The following is a 14,206-nucleotide window of genomic DNA, read 5'->3' as shown; positions in this document are numbered from 1 at the left end:
ACATTGTGTGAGCCAATAATTCCACATCTGTACCAGACACACCTCTGGTTGGTGGGTTTTATGGATCTTTCTGTTCTAACAGTGTCTTTTATCTTAAATATGCCACTTTCACATGAAAACATCAATAACAGGACAATATCAAAACTATTATTGCTGCTGTTGCTGTTGTTGGTTGTGTGTCTGTCTTCCATCCCCCTGTCCCCCTGTCTTTCTCTCTGCTTGTCTTTCACCCTCATCTTGTTCCCATCTTTTTGTCATTCTCTCCCTCATTTCTCTCTGTCTTTTGTCTTTTCTTCTCTATATTTGTCTTCTGCTGCTCCAGGATCAGCTCCTATCACACAGTGGTCCAGAACCATTATGAAGCCTGATCATGAATGTGAGCAAAGCTCTTAGAACAGGCCTGCTGCCACCACAACTAAGATCCTGCAGGTCACTAGAAACTCCAGTGTCCAGCTGACAAGTGGACTTTCCTCTGATCTGTGGTGGTGCTGAGTTTAGCAAACATCTCCAACAAGAAGATGAAGGAGGCCATCAACTCCTCCAAGCTCAACATCTATACTGGCTTTACTGGGAGATCAGGAGGTCAAAGCAGATCTTCACCCTCCACCTCAGATGGTTTCTACTCACAGAGATGAGGGACCAGTTCAAACCAGCTACCTGGAGCTCCCTTAAGCCATTGTCCCCATCAGCTAACATCTGGATCTGGACCTGCACCGGTGCTGATTTGTGTCTTGAGTCCCCAGAGTTTGTTGAACCAGAGAAGCTTCAACTGGTGACGGTCGTACAACCAAGTGTGAAGGTGAGCCTGCATTGTCTGATCTGGAGCTAACAGGGGAATTAGCAAGTGCTCTGACTTTTCTAGAGTTGCTGCTTAGTTGAATTTGAATTTATTTGTTGAAATGTTCCAGTTTCTATGAGGTCAGGGAAGATTGGTGTGGATCTAAAGGTCCCTGGTTGGATCCCAGGACATTGTTTTGGCTCATTTGAACATTTTCAAACCCTCGTTGCTCAGATTTTACATGAATTTGATCATGACTTTTGGACAAATGTTTTGTTTATTAATTAAATAATCACTTCAGTTATGAATTTAGTGAGTCACCCAGACTTGGTCAATAACAAAAATTAGTCTGGTTATTATTCAGTTTCCAGTCAGTAGGGACACACGCACACACACACACACACACACACACACACACACACACACACACACACACACACACAGCCTGTCTTTGGTATAAAATGGTCTGTCACGTTCACGTTGGAAGATTTCTCTGACTCAATTGTGAATAAAGAGATTCTTCATCTGACACCTGAGTCTTGATCCACTGATTCCTCTGATCCACCTCTTTCTGCTCCAACAAGGCTGACATGGATCAGGTGGGTCCATGTCATCCAATCAGTAGGTTTCTCTTCTCAATTAATTTTCTTCATCCCAGTTTAGATTGATTCTTCTCAGCCTCATGAAGGAGCATCTGATCAGGTGTTTGACTGCTTGTTGATTGTAATTCCATAGATTTTAATCTCAGATGTTATAGAATTAATAAGAACATCTTAAAGACCTTTGTCCAACACTTGAAACTCACCTGTCTGTGGAGGCCCAACTGGCCTTTGGTAGTGAGGTGGTGGATGCATGTGAATGAAATGAGGCTCGTGTTGCTGTGAGGAGCCACTAGAGGGAGACACCTGTCGTTCCTCCCAGCTGACAATGAGGCTTCACAGCTGCATTTGAAGCTGTCCTTTATGAGTCACAACTGTCTTGAGCTCAGGAGCCAAACTCACCGAAAAAATATGCAAGTGGCTTTGGACAAAAGCGTCTGCTCAATGAAATTGTAGGATTGTAGAATTCTATAAATGTAGAATATAATTGTAGAAATGCTCTCTCTCACCACCCCCCAACGTCTGTGCCAGGGTCTCTGGCCAGTGGTCAATGGCTCCTATCACCTGCCCAGGATGGATCCAGCTTGCTTGTCTTTGTAATTCTGCACTTATTAGAGACCTGGAAACAAAGGAATGCGGAAAAAGAGAAAATAGGACCTCACACAAATGGGCTTGTGACACAATTTTAAAGAGTTGTGTCAATGTGAATCTTTTACAAATGTGTGTGTGAATGTGGTTGTTGTGGCCGAGTGGTGAAGGCGATGGACTAGAAATCCATTGGGGTCTCCCTGCTCAGGTTGGAGTCCTGCCAACAACGTTAAAGTGTTGATGTTCTGGAGGAGACAACATCTGATCTTTTTAGATCCACGAGTCAAAGGTTTTCTTTAAAGTGCTGCAGCAGCTGAGGATGAGGGAGAGACAGAATTTCAAACCATCTTCGTGAGGACATTTTGAAAAATGATGATATTTGCCACAGTTATTATTGACTTGGAACACTGCAAAAATATCCCCTCTCCAAAAACCCTCCTCTTCAACTTTGTACCCAAGTTGTCTCCTCATCAGGCACCACAGTGTCCAGGATGTTCAGTCAAAAAGTCATTAATGATTTTAAAAATGTCCATCAAACACAAGATAAGGCTTCAAATAGGTAAAATCACCATCTGTAGACTGGACCAATATGCTGATGTGATCCTTTGATTAGTTTAGGATCAGTCAGAGATCAAAGACTGAAGCAGGAGATCAATGCTCAGAACCCAGAGATCAAAGACAGAATTCAGACATCAGAGAAAGAATTCAGACATCAAACACATACCTGATGGAGGCTCCACCCCCCCCCCCAGACAGTTTCCATGTAAGTCGTAAGTTTTATTTTTAAAGCGCCAAATCACAACAAGTGTTATCTTCTTTTTATTCTTTTTATTAAAGATTGAAGCTCCATACAAGACAGTTTGTAGACAAGAACATCACAGCCTGGGAAGCTTTCACTTCTTTTGATGGACAGCTTTGATTTCAGGTTCTACCTCTGTAAAATTGAAAGTAAAGTAAATGAAGCACCTGTGAAGGTAAAACTGATGATGTCATGACTTGTTCAGTCCTCCAACGTTAAAGTCCAACAAGCTTTTGATTGTCTCTGATTCTCTGTGGCAAAATCCAACAAGAGGAAACAGAAAATCTTGAGGTTGTCTCACTTTTTTTTTTTTTTAAAGAAACTCTGCACAGGACAGTGATAGGATGCTTGTTTCCTTGGATGAAAAAGTCTGGTACTCTCATCTTCTTAAACATTTACTTGTTCAATCAGGACAAGAGAATCTGAGCTTGGATGTCATTTTGTAGTAAAAGGTGAATTAAACTTGTAAACATCAGCTGGTGTTCACTCTGATGATGTATCGATGGTCTGTATTCTGCCTTCTGTAGCACGATGCTGCTGGGAAGAAGCCTGATTATGTCAGAGTTGTGTTCAGTGGCTCCTGCTGGGTCCATTTCTGACAAATAGGCTCCAAAGAGTTCAGGTGTTTAAAAGCTCAGGGCTGCTGTCAGCAGACGAGGTGGCCGAGTGGTTAAGGCGATGGACTGCTAATCCATTGTGCTCTGCACGCGTGGGTTTGAATCCCATCCTCGTCGTGAGCGACTCTGGTTTCTACTCCAACATTATGGAATTACTGTGAGGCTTTTAACTGACACAGATACCAGTTGAGTCAACTTCCCTTTCACAACCTGACCAAAACAACTCAGACACCCAGAGCTCACATGTGTCAATCACCTCTGTAGAAGGTCCCGCCCCCACAGAGCTATAAATCCTCCCATCAGTGAAGAAAACTGAAGACGCCTCTTGGATGAGAGCTGAAGCATCTTCAAGAAACCTGAAACAGTCCACTTGGTGTGTTTAAATAATTCTACAATTTCTTTAAGCTTTCGTCCAAAGCCACGTGCATGTATCACATGTATATAATATATATGTGATACTCTTTCATCTACTCATGAACCAAAAATGCAGTCTAATACCAGTAAATTTGTGCAGAAAAATGTCATTTGTGCTCCTTCTTTTATTTATTTGTTTTAGTATTTTTTAATGTATTTACTTTCAATTCACATTTTGTCCATTAACTTCATAATCACTCTTCACAGTCGCCATCTCATCACATGACTAAAGTTTGGGTTCTGTATTGGTGGTAAAATATCCTTCCATGCCCCTCACTAGTTTGCATACAGAAAAGCATATTTTACTGGTTTCAAATCTCTTAGTGTGTTCTCTCTCTTAAACCAGCTGTGGCAGCTTTCATTGTGTGATTGATTTTAAAATATAAAGATAGAACAGAACCATTGGAAGAAGATGTCAGGACATTTGAAGGAATGTAAATCTCCTCTTGAAATGTTGCAGTGTGCAGCTGAGGCTCTCTGGCAGTGGCACAAGGAGCCACAATGACAGAACCTGGACCCTCCTGGAGGAGAACCACAGGTGAGGGCCTTCTTGGCTCCAGATTGATGGAAATCAAGTGTCTGAGGCTGTCAGCAGCCATGAAGTTGATCTGGTTGGGCACTGGTATTTTTTCTTTCTGCAGCTCAGGAGTGATTCAGGAGAAGAGTTTCAGAACAGCCAAGGTTGGGGACTGGAATTTTCAAATTTCCCCTGGAACCAGACAACCTTGGGAGGTAAAACCTCCAATCATAGCCAATCAGATGCAGCAGCAGAAAGAAGCTGTCATCTACCCTGACAGTCAGAGCATCAAGTCAAGAAAACATCAACCATCTTGGAGTTCCAAACCTTCACCTGTCAGATTCAGCTACTTTTTATTGTGGGACTTTAAATTTGAACACAATGGAATTTGGACAAGGAGTTTTCCTTCAAGTCCAAACATCATCGTCCAGCCTCCAACCAGAGGTCCATCTGTTATCATGGGAGCCACATGTGGAGTCTGGATTCTTTTCTAGAATGTGACGGCAATGACAGTCCTGCCAAGTGACATCACTGACATGAATGGATGACTTCAGTCACATGACTGGATGGCTTCAGTCACGGGACTGGATGGTTTTAGTCATGTGACTGGATGACTTCAGTCACATGACTGGATGATTTGAATATTTTGTTGTGGGCCTCTGGACCTTTTTTAAATCAGTAGTTGACCACAGGTAGCTTAGCCAACTGTTAACTAATTAACTTTTAGTCCAGACAAAGAATGTGGGTTGACAGTTATTCATACAAAGTCTTTGGTTTCAGATGCAGCCTCAACTGAGACTCCAAGTTCAGAGGATGGGTTTGTTTGCTGTCAGGTTGCCACTTTTTAGAAATGAAAATCAGGGACGCCCACCACGGCTCCTTGGGGCCATGACCACCAGGGGCCTGACTCCCATGAGGTGGGTGCCCACAGCAGTGGTGTGTTTTATTTTGTAGGTGTTTTTAGTCAAGGGGTGATCAAGAAAGCATTTCCTCCTACTTAAAGCTTGAAATGCTTTATCACCAATAAACACATTCTTTATTGTTCAACACTGAACTGCACAATGAACTTTTAAAATACAAACTCAATAAATGGAGAACTTTATGTGACTTAGGTTCATAACACATCAGCAGGTTTCCCTCCCTTCTTTTTCCAAGTCTCCTTCTTGTTCCTCCTTGCAGCTCTGGGGAACTCTTGGTCTCTCAAAGCCCTGTTGGAAAACTCTGAACAGGACTGCTCAAAGTTGAGAGTGATCACTCCTTTGAGCTCCATGGAGCTCCTGTTCCTGCAGTCACTCCATTTCTGCTTTTCATTTTGTGTTTGTATTAAAGTTCTATTGCTGAAAAAAAAGAGAATTTTTTGCCTTTTTGTTGAAGTAAATATATGAGGGTCGAAACTGACCCATAACACCATGGATGTTACAATAGTTAATAATATTAAAATGAAGAATAAATAAAACCAATCCATGTCAGAGATGTGTTCTAACACCCCTCAGTAATGGTCAGGAAACACAACAACATTTTGTTTATTTCTATGATTTTCTGGAGGTTCATTTGATCATTTTTTTAACTGAAATCGAGGGTTTACTGACTAAAAAAAGGTCCAGAGGCCCACAACAAAATATTCCAATCAATATTTCCATGGATAAGGAAGCCTAACAAGGTAACCGGGAGATGGGAAACAACTTGGATGATAGAAAATTGTTTTTAGTTTATTTTACAGCTGATTGAAGACGAGGGTCAAAACTGACCCGTTAACATCAGAGATGGGAACAGAAAGCTAACACAAGAGGAAGGTTGAAGCTATGAAAAAGGAGTTTGATAAAAATCTTGAACTGACAGTAGAAATATCCTTTTGTGTGTTTACCTTTGTTGACAGAAGTCACTTTAGCTTGGCAGTGAAAAGAATCTCTGCTAGCTTGACAAATAAGTGCACAAACTGGGTTCAAGCTGGACTTTGGACACTGGTATCTGCAACAACTCCCATCAACTCCTAATCTAGCATCTCTGCTGTGCTCAAACTATTTTACAGAACATTTGACAGACCTGTGGAGCAGTGAGGACAGACATGAGTTGATCCACATGATCCACTGAAGCGCCATTTTACCCTGCCACTGAGGTCACCAACATGAGCTGGAGTTGGGACTCTTGAACTGAACCTGGTATCACAGCGACACCTACTGCTGCTAAATGGAACAGCAACATTGAACCCAAGTACAGGATTGGAGGGAGACTGATGGTCGCTGTTTGGGTTTTTGAAGAACAAGGAGGGCGTTGGTTCAAGCTGGATTCTCAGAGACTATTTCCCCAACCTCTACATTGGAATCTACACTGTCATCCAGTCATGTGACTGAAGTCATCCAGTCATGTGACTGAAGTCATCCATTCATGTCAGTGATGTCACTTGGCAGGACTGTCATTGCCTTCACATTCTAGAAAAGAACCCAGACTCCACATTTCCTCCTATCTATTATTGTGTCCCACCCTCCTGGTCCTTACTCTGAATTCTCAGAGTTTATATCCAGTTCAGTTCTCAAAAGAGACTCAGTCATGAGTGTTGATAAATTTCCTTTTCTCCACTGATTATATGTCAAGGTTTGTGTGTGGGGGTGGAGCCTATCCAAGCAGCCTTCGGACAAGAGGCGGGGTTCATCCTGGACATGTCACCAGTCCATCACAGGGCCAACACATACAGGCAGACAACCATTCACACTCACAGTCACACCTACGGTCAATTTAGAGTATCAATCAGCCTCGTCCCCTCTTGATGTCTTTGGACTGTGGGAGGAAGCTGGAGTACCAGAGAGAACCCACACAGACACAGGGAGAACATGCAGACTCCACACAGCTGGGGCTCGAATCTGGAACCTTCTTGCTGTGAGGCCACAGTGCTGACCACTGCACCATTGTGTCCCCTGAAAATGCCACCAGATCGTTTGGATTGTCTATAAAATGAAGTACACATGAACATGAAGCGGTTTTCACAGGGCTGGTGGTGCAATGGATAGCATGACTGACTACTGTCAGAAGATTCCAGGTTCAACTCCTGGCTCGCTCACTTAAAATTTTATACTCAGAAGCTTTCACACCTGAAGTGTGAACCACTGCTAAAAGTCCCTGAAATCCTCCAAGGTTTCCTCCTTGTCTGCTGTAAACATGAACACATGCATGGATCCTGCTACCTCTCACATGTTAAGCTGGCACTTGACAGTGACAGCAGGAGAACAAGAAATCCCAGTGTGTCATCAACATTTCCTGTAAACTAAATGACAGAAGCCAGTGGCGGCTGGTGAAAAAAATTCTTGGTGGGGCTGGTGTGCCAAAAACATTTCCGTGCCTAGTCTAGTATAATCATTCAAAAACAGCAGCCGGACAATTATTAAATGTTTTAAAATAGTATTTACTTTCCTTCTTAAAATTGACAGTTTCAAAGACAAAAAAAACAACAACAATTTACAACTACAGTCAATTTTATGCGATCAAATATTATACAATGATGTTAACTTTACAGAAGGTGATTTGAGCTCAATCTATACAATACAAATCAACAATGTGTGTGTCTCTCTCTCTCTGTCTCTCTCTTTGTTCATCTGTGTCTGTCTCTGTCTCCTTCTCTGTGTCTCCGTCTTTGTGTCCTTTTCTCTGTGTCTCTATCTCTGTTTGTTTGTCTCTTAGTGTGTCTGTCTCTCTCTGTCTCTCTCTCTTTGTGTCCGTCTCTCTTTCTCTCTTCGTCTACCTGTCTCTCTCCCTCTGTCTCTCTGTCTATTTGTTTCAGTCTTTCTGGGTGTGTGTTCGAATTCAGCAGTCATTTGTACAGGAACTTTGCTCGTCTCTCTTTCTGGGAGGCAAATTTCTCAATGACCCTGGTGTTGAAACCAGGAATGTTTCGTGTCAGTTTTTTCTCAATGGAGAGCATAGCCAGAGCATTGAGCCGATCTTGTGCCATGGTATTTGTAAGAAAAGTTTTTATCCTCTTCAAAGTGGAGAAGCACCTCTCAGATTCTGACGTTGTCATTGGTGTGGTGATGAGGATGTTGAGCAGACTTACAGTTTCAGTGAACGTGTCTTGAAGGTTATTTTCCATCAAAACCTGATAGAGAGCCAGTGCACCACTGCAACTCTGAAACTCTTCGTTCCCGTAGATCAGAGACAGCTCTGTTTGAAGTCTGGCCTTGTCCAATGAGGGATAGGCTTCCACTGTGGTTTTCAGTGCTGAATCTGGGAACTTTCGGCTGTGCTGTGGGAACAGGTCTCCTTGCAGGAGTGTGGCGCTGACAAGATGCTTGGTGAAACTAAATCTCTCCTTGGCATGGCTCACAATGGTGTCACATACCTATGCAATGATATAATTATACAAAATAGGAATTATTGCATCTTCACTTGTCTTAATACATTGACCTGATGAGCTAGCCTACATTATGTAATAAACATACTGTAATGATTCACATCATCATAAAAGAATATACATTTAAGTCTGGACCACTGTATCATATGGCCAACATCTTATTTTGATTTTATTTAATAATGTGATTCAAATCACACTAAGAAGCAAGTTCTTACCTCCAGTGCCAAATGGTGCAGTGTGTCTTCTCCCAAGGTTCTGCGTCTCTTTGCGGGTGGCTCCTGAGCAGGTCCCCTGAACTCCTCATCCTCAGCCAGAGTAGGCACATCCTCCCTGACCCAACACATAAGTTTCATGAGTAAGTTCTAAAAACTGGTTAGGGATACATTAACAAAACCAAAGGTGGATGTCATTACTGTCAATTATATTATACAGATAAATCAATTCTTTAAATAAGATGATATATCAGCATTTAAGTCTACATATACAGAGAAATTTAGGTTAGGCTACAAATTAATTAATTTAGCATACCTGATAGCCTGCATGTGGTCAATGAATGTCTGGGTGACTCCTGCCATGTAGACAGCATCAATGTTTCTCTTCTGCAGCTGGTTGTAAAGGATGTCCACATGTGGCATGATTTTGTGGAACAGGGCCAGTAAAAAACAAAAAGTTTCATCTTCCAGCATTCTCACATAGCCACCAGCTTCTCTCTTTGTCTGGCTATCAAACCCTTCACTGTTCCGGATAGCCTGAAAGCAATTCACCAGATCCTTCTTGTGCTCATAAACTGTGTTAACACGACTGTTGAAGTTCCAACGTGTTGATGATGCACTTGGAAGTCGGTGCGCAAACTTCTCATCAAGCACTGCAGTTCTCTTGCTTGACTTAGAGAAAAAAGAAGCAAATCCCCCCATGTCAGAAAAAAAGTGACTGCTCTGAGGGATGTGGGAGGTTGCTTGCTGCAGTATCAGGTTTAACTGATGGGCATAGCAGTGAACATAGTGAGCGTTTGGATAGATGTCTTGTACCTTTCGCTGCACTCCTCCTTTGGCACCCCTCATCACAGCTGCCCCATCACAGGCCTGGGCAATCAGCTTCTTTTCTTGTCCCTCAGAAAGGATGCTGTGCAGCCTCTCCAATAAGGCACTGGCTATTGCATCCGCACAGGTGTTGGGCAGTTTCAAAAATTCAAAGAACCGCTCTTGAATATTGTGGCGGTCGTCAATGTATCTCAGAACTAAGACTAACTGACACTGTGTTGAAACGTCAGTAGTTTCATCAGCCTGGATCGCTAAAAAGTCTGCCGATTTAACTTCATCCAGGATCTGTTCTCTCAAAACTGCCAGCATACAGTCCAGGAGCTCGTTCTGTACTGTCTTCGAGGTGCCTTTAAAAACGGTTGCATTTTCAAGGTGCTCCCTCAAGTCCCGATCAATGGATGCCATCAAGTCAACTGGACCTCTGAATATTCCAGCGTTGTCAGAGGTATCACTTTCGTCATGTCCCCGCAGAGCCAGTTCAAAAGCACCACAGAATTTAACAGTTAATTATCTTAGATAAGATGTTACGGTTCTTATCTACGTCATCATTGTGCTTCCTTACAGCGATGCGGTGACTGTCATCGAGCTGCGTTGCTATGCTAATCTTCCCAAGAACCGCTAGCTTCACGCAGTTTTCCATGTGAATTTTCGCTCTTTCGTGTTTCTTAATCCGCTCGGAGAGGTGCTTTAGGTCAGTGATTCCTGTCTGTGTCCATGCTGAATCACACCGGTCACTCCTGAAAGGGATGTAGGGGAAGCAAAAAAGTGCGTTGGCTGCTCCACAACCCGTCAGCCACGGCTTGCGCTGAAACCAGCTCCGGCAAAAAGTCCTGTTGTAGGACTGCTGGATGTTGATTTCAGGCTTGTCCGGTCCCAGCTCCTTAACGCGGATTTTTTCCGCCATGGTCCTCCTCGCAAAAGGGACATTTAAAAGGGATCTCACCGAATTTGGTGGAAACTGCTGCTCTTGAACTTCGATCGTTGTTGTCGCCATTTTCTCTCTCACTCACTTCTCGCGGTATTTTTTTCGTAGGGATTCGGAAATCTGGGAATCTCACGACGCAAAAAGAATATCGCGGGCTCCTCAGCTAGCTTTAGCAATCCAAACCTTCACGCATTTTACGTTGGCGTAGGGGCGACTTTTCCAGCGCCCCTACGCCGTTAAATTTGGCGATGTTGATTGGCCAATTATTCATTATTTTTCCCTAGCAACCATACAGGATTGGCTAATTAATTGCAGGTCTGGGGCGCTTTGACGAGCGCCCCTAAAGACAAATTAGACAGTCTATCAGAGTAAATTCACTATTAATTGAATGAGTCAGTTGGCGTAAATGTTGTTTAAATGACCCATATTGCATGTAGACACACACAATTAAGTAAGGCTGACACTGACGATACAAATTGTAAACATATGCACATATATATGTATCAATACATGTAGGGATTTTCCTCTCCACAGCTGGTGGGGCGGCGCCCCAGCGCCCCCTATGAGCCAGCCGCTACTGATACTGGCTTTACTGGGAGATCAGGAGGACAAAGCAGATCTTCACCCTCCACCTCAGATGGTTTCTCCTCACAGAGATGAGGGACCAGTTCAAACCAGCTACCTGGAGCTCCCTGAAGCCATTGTCCCCATCAGCTAACATCTGGATCTGGACCTGCACCGGTGCTGATTTGTGTCTTGAGTCCCCAGAGTTTGTTGAACCAGAGAAGATTCAACTGGTGACGGTCGTACAACCAAGCGTGAAGGTGAGCCTGCATTGTCTGATCTGGAGCTAACAGGGGAATTAGCAAGTGCTCTGACTGTTCTAGAGTTGCTGCTTAGTTGAATTTGAATTTATTTGTTGAAATGTTCCAGTTTCTATGAGGTCAGGGAAGATTGGTGTGGATCTAAAGGTCCCTGGTTGGATCCCAGGACATTGTTTTGGCTCATTTGAACATTTTCAAACCCTCGTTGCTCAGATTTTACATGAATTTGATCATGACTTTTGGACAAATGTTCTGTTTATTAATTAAATAATCACTTCAGTTATGAATTAAGTGAGTCACCCAGACTTGGTCAATAATAAAAGTTAGTCTGGTTATTATCCAGTTTCCAGTCAGTTAGGACACACACGCACACACACACACACACACACACACACACACAGCCTGTCTGTGGTATAAAATGGTCTGTCACGTTCTCTCACATTGGAAGATTTCTCTGACTCCATTGTCAATAAAGACATTCTGCATCTGACACCTGAGTCTTGATCCACTGATTCCTCTGATCCACCTCTTTCTGCTCCAACAAGGCTAACATGGATCAGGTGGGTCCATGTCATCCAATCAGTAGGTTTCTCTTCTCAATTCATTTTCTTCATCCCAGTTTAGATTGATTCTCCTCAGCCTCATGAAGGAGCATCTGATCAGGTGTTTGACTGCTTGTTAGTTGTAATTCCATAGATTTTAATCTCAGATGTTATAGAATTAATAAGAACATCTTAAAGACCTTTGTCCAACACTTGAAACTCACCTGTCTGTGGAGGCCCAACTGGCCTTTGGTAGTGAGGTGGTGGATGCATGTGAATGAAATGAGGCTTGTGTTGCTGTGAGGAGCCACTAGAGGGAGACACCTGTCGTTCCTCCCAGCTGACAATGAGGCTTCACAGCTGCGTTTGAAGCTGTCCTTTATTAGTCACAACTGTCTTGAGCTCAGGAGCCAAACTCACCAAAAACATATGCAAGTGGCTTTGGACAAAAGCGTCTGCTCAATGAAATTGTAGGATTGTAGAATTCTATAAATGTATAATATAATTGTAGAAATGCTCTCTATCACCACCCCCAACGTCTGTGCCAGGGTCTCTGGCCAGTGGTCAATGGGCTCCTATCACCTGCCCAGGATGGATCAAGCTTGCTTGTCTTTGTAATTCTGCACTTATTAGAGACCTGGAAACAAAGGAATGCTGAAAAAGAGAAAATAGGACCTCACACAAATGGGCTTGTAACATAATTTTAAAGAATTGTGTCAATGTGAATCTTTTACAAATTTGTGTGTGAATGTGGTTGTTGTGGCCGAGTGGTGAAGGTGATGGACTAGAAATCCATTGGGGTCTCCCTGCTCAGGTTGGAGTCCTGCCAACAACGTTAAAGTGTTGATGTTCTGGAGGAGACAACATCTGATCTTTTTAGATCCACGAGTCAAAGGTTTTCTTTAAAGTGCTGCAGCAGCTGAGGATGAGGGAGAGACAGAATTTCAAACCATCTTCGTGAGGACATTTTTAAAAATGATGACATTTTGCCACAGTTATTATTGACTTGGAACACTGCAAAAATATCCCCTCTCCAAAAACCCTCCTGTTCAACTTTGTACCCAAGTTGTCTCCTCATCAGGCACCACAGTGTCCAGGATGTTCAGTCAAAAAATCATTAGTGATTTTAAAAATGTCCATCAAACACAAAATAAGGCTTCAAATAGGTAAAATCACCATCTGTAGACTGGACCAATATGCTGATGTGATCCTTTGATTAGTTTAGGATCAGTCAGAGATCAAAGACTGAAGCAGGAGACCAATGCTCAGAACCCAGAGATCAAAGACAGAATTCAGACATCAGAGACAGAATTCAGACATCAAACACATACCTGATGGAGGCTCCACCCCCCCCCCCCCCCCACAGTTTCCATGTAAGTCGTAAGTTTTATTTTTAAAGCGCCAAATCACAACAAATGTTATCCTCTTTTTATTCTTTTTATTAAAGATTGAAGCTCCATACAAGACAGTTTGTAGACAAGAACATCACAGCCTGGGAAGCTTTCACTTCTTTTGACAGACAGCTTTGATTTCAGGTTCTACCTCTGTAAAATTGAAAGTAAAGTAAATGAAGCACCTGTGAAGGTAAAACTGATGATGTCATGACTTGTTCAGTCCTCCAACGTTAAAGTCCAACAAGCTTTTGATTGGCTCTGATTCTCTGTGGCAAAATCCAACAAGAGGAAAAAGAAAATCTTGGGGTTGTCTCACTTTTTTTCATAGAAACTCTGCATAGGACAGTGATAGGATGCTTGTTTCCTTGGATGAAAAAGTCTGGTACTCTCATCTTCTTAAACATTTACTTGTTCAATCAGGACAAGAGAATCTGAGCTTGGATGTCATTTTGTAGTAAAAGGTGAATTAAACTTGTAAACATCAGCTGGTGTTCACTCTGATGATGTGTCGATGGTCTGTATTCTGCCTTCTGTAGCACGATGCTGCTGGGAAGAAGCCTGATTATGTCAGAGTTGTGTTCAGTGGCTCCTGCTGGGTCCATTTCTGACAAATAGGCTCCAAAGAGTTCAGGTGTTTAAAAGGTGAGGGTTGCCATAAGCAGACGATGTGGCCGAGTGGTTAAGGCGATGGACTGCTAATCCATTGTGCTCTGCAAGCATGGGTTTTAATCCCATCTTTGTCCCAAGTGACTCTGGTTTCTACTTCTAGATTATTGAATTACTGTGAGGCTTTTTTTTTTTTTGGAACTTATTTTTTATTTAACATA

General features: G+C 42.7%; 1 non-coding gene across 1 annotated transcript; it reads left to right on the top strand.

Annotated features, from left to right (window-relative positions):
* Positions 1 to 3,416: 3,416 nt before the first annotated feature.
* On the top strand, positions 3,417 to 3,498 carry trnas-gcu (transfer RNA serine (anticodon GCU)). Its single transcript has one exon. It is a non-coding gene; the product is annotated as a tRNA-Ser (tRNA).
* Positions 3,499 to 14,206: the final 10,708 nt, after the last annotated feature.

The sequence above is a fragment of the Aulostomus chinensis genome, chromosome 4, assembly GCF_037954235.1.
Source record: "Aulostomus chinensis isolate RoL2024-O1b breed Wild chromosome 4, RoL_Achi_v1.0, whole genome shotgun sequence".
Classification (NCBI taxonomy): Eukaryota; Metazoa; Chordata; class Actinopteri; order Syngnathiformes; family Aulostomidae; genus Aulostomus; species Aulostomus chinensis.
Note: the sequence above shows the minus strand (reverse complement) of the source record. Positions and strands in the feature narration are given on the sequence as shown.